This window comes from Papio anubis, chromosome 16, assembly GCF_008728515.1.
Source record: "Papio anubis isolate 15944 chromosome 16, Panubis1.0, whole genome shotgun sequence".
Classification (NCBI taxonomy): Eukaryota; Metazoa; Chordata; class Mammalia; order Primates; family Cercopithecidae; genus Papio; species Papio anubis.
Genome location: NC_044991.1, coordinates 3,346,838 through 3,350,518, shown reverse-complemented (window position 1 = coordinate 3,350,518; position 3,681 = coordinate 3,346,838).

The window sequence follows — 3,681 nt, the reverse complement described above, 5'->3', positions numbered from 1 at the left end:
TGTTGGTATGGATATGAGTGAAAAGGGAACACTTATACACTGCTGGTGGGAATGTAAATTAATACAACCACTATGGAAAACAGTATGGTGGTTTCTCAAAAAACCTGAAAGCAGATCTACCATTCAATTCAGCAATCCCGTTACTGGGTATCCGCTCAAAGGAAAAGAAGTCAGTACGTAAAAAAGACATCTACACAAGCATGTTTATCACAGCACAATTCACAATTGCAGATGCAGAATCAACCTAAGTGCCCTTCAACCAATGAGTGGATAAAGAAAATGTGAGATATATAAATAGATAGATAGATATGGTATATTTAATGTATATATAAATATTATATATATTTATTTATATGGTCCTCATGCAATGCTTTAAGTATATATATACTACTCAGTCAAAAAAAAAAAAAAAAAAAAGAACAAAATAATGTCTTTTGCAGCAACTTGGACGGAATTGGAGGCCATTGTCCTAAGTGAAGTAACTCAGCTACAGAAAATCAAATAACACATGTTCTCACTTATAAGTGGGAGCTAAGCTTTTGCTATTCCATGGCATGCACAGTGTTATATGGACATTGGAGACTCAGAAGGGGGGAAGGTGGGAAAGGGGTAAGGGATGAAATATTACCTTTTGGATACAATGTACACTATTAGGATGACAGGTACACAAAACCCCAGATTTCACCACTATACAGTTCATCCAGGTAACCAACAATCATTTGTACCCCTAAGCTATTGAAATAAAACAAATATTTTAAAAAGTTGTAGTAGGAGCCCATAGAACACTTATTTAATAATTCTAATAAATAATTTATAGTAAAAATTTTAAAACATTAACATGCAGTAAAATGACTTTATTTTTGGTTTACAGTTCCATGAGATTTAACACACATAGATTCATGTAACTGCCACTATAATCAAGGTAGAGAACAATCTTATCACCCTTAAATTATTCCCTGAAGCTTCCCCCAACCCCTATCACCTGGAAACCACTGAGCTATTCTTTGCCTTTCTCATTTAGCCTTTCTAGGGATGATGTAAGTGGAATCACACAGTGAGCCTGTCTTCTTTCCCATAGCCTAACCCCCTTGAAATGTATCCATGTTGTTGCATCTATAAATATTCATTTTTTTTATTGCCACATAGACGGCATCACATGGAGGCAGTAAAGTCTGTTCATTTACCTGCTAGAGGACCCTTGGGTTCTCTCCATTTTTTCATGATTATGAATAAAGCCGTAAACATACATGTGCAGAGCTTTCATTTCTCCGTAGTAAATATCTAAGAATGGGATTGGATTGCTGGGTCACATGGTAAGTACATGTTTAATTTTATAAGAAATTGCCAAACTGTTTTCCAGAATAGCTCTGTGTACTCTTTTTCATTCAACAATATATGACACATCAGCAATATATGTGTGTTCCAGTAGTTCCACATCCTCACCAGCTCTTGATATTGTCAGATTTTTTATTTTACCTTGTACAGTAAGTGTGTAGAGACATCTCATGGTGATTTTAATTTGCATTTCCCCAGTGGCTAATAATGTTGAGTATCTTTTCATGTTCCTTTTTGCCATCTGTATGTCTTAACTTGATGAAGCATCTGTTCAAATCTTATGCTTATTTTTATCTCCATTGAGTTGTTTGTTTCTAGCTGTTGAATTTGAGAGGTTTTTAAAAAATATATTCGGAATAGAGGTCTTTTTATCAAATATGTGATTTGCAAATACTCTCTCCTAGTCTGGAATTTGTCTTTTTATCCTTTTAACAAGGTCTTTTACAGAGCAAAAATTTTTGTTTTGATAAGGTCTTATTTATCTTTTCCTTTTATAAGCCATATTTTTGGTGTTGCTTGCCTTACAGGTTGTAAATATTTACTCCTATAATTTTTCTTCTAAAAAGTTTATAATTGCACTTTTACATTTAGATCTATAACTCTCTTTGAACTAATTTCTGTCTGAATTGTAAAGTTTAAATCCAGGTTCTTTTTTACATGCAAATGCCCAATTGTTCCAGCACCATTTGTTGAAAAGATAATCCTTTCTCTAGTGAACCTTTGTTGGGAGTCAATTATACATATTGATGTGGGCCTGTTTCTGTCTTTTCCATTCTGTTCCTTTGATTCATAGATCTATCCCTTTGCCATATCACATTGTCTTGATTACTATTGTTTAAAATAAGTCTTAAAATTAGGTAGTATAGTTTTTCCAATTGATTCCACTCTTTAAAAGTTGTTTTGGCTATTGTAGTTCCTTTGGTTTTCCTTACACATTTTAGAATTGGTTTATGTCTCCAAAAACCAAAAACCCAGCCTGGATTTTTGTTGAAGCCCCATTAAATCTATAGGTCCATATGGGAAGAATTTTTATCTCAGCTATATCGAGGCTTCCTATCCATGAATATAGTATCTCTCCATTTATGTAGGTCTTTGATTTCTTAATCCATGTTATTACTAGCATACTAATTCTGTACATATTTATTAGGTTTACAGCCCAGTATTCCACTTTGTATGAAACTATTTTTAGTAGTGTTATTTCTATTAATTTGGGTTTCCAAATGCTAATTGCTAATATGTAAAAATATAATTTTTTTGTATATTGACCTTTTATCTTGCATCTGTGCTAAATTCATTTATTGAAGCAACTTTTTAAAAGATTCCTTAAGATTTTCTATATACATAATAGCATCATATGTGAATAGTGACAATTTTATTTCTTCCTTTTCAATGTGTATGCTCTTTCTTTCTTCTCTTTCTTTTGCTTTAATGCACTGCCTAGAACCTCTAGTAGTTGATGTTAAATAGAAGTGATGAAAATGTACATCCTTTGTCTTATTCCTAATCTTAGGAAGAATGCATTGAGATTTTCATTAATTATGATGTTAACTGAAGGTTTTTGGAAGATATCCTTTATCAGGTGAAGAAAATTTCTGACATTTCCTATTCCTAGTTTGTTGACAGTTTTTGTCATGAAAGGAGTTGAATTTTGTCAAATATTTTTTGCAAAAATTTAGTTAATGATATGGTTTTTCTTTTTATTCTTTTAATATGGTGAATTATATTGATTGATTTAGTGGATGGGACTAAAGGTGCAGTTCAGTCTTCCACATTTTTCCAGGATTTCTGCCTATTTGTTCTATTGACTACTAACAAGGATGTGTTGAAATCTCCAAATAAAATTATAAATTTGTTCATTTCTCCTTTTAGTTCTATCAGTTTTTGCTTCATATATTTTGAAGCTCTATTTTTAGGTACAAACCAATTTAGGGTTATTATATCTTCTTGATTGGTAATTCAGCCCTTTTATTATTCTGAAATGCCCCTCTTTGTCTCTGACCTTTTTTTTTTTTTCTTCTGTAGTCAACACATGGTATTAGCATAACCATTTCAGGTTTCCTTTGATTAGTGTGTACATTATATATCTCTATCCATCGTTTTACTTTTCACTTACCCATATTATTATACTCAAAGTAGAATTTTTAAACACCATATCATTGTGTCTTTTATCTATTTTGATTATCTTTTAAAATATAATTAATTATACTATTTTATTTTCTAATGTGTCAATTTTTACAGTATTATGAGCTGTATTTCAAATGCCATAAAATTAACTAATTTAAGGTATACAGTTGCTTGCCTTTCAGTATATTCACAGAATTGTGTAATCATCACCACAATCTAATT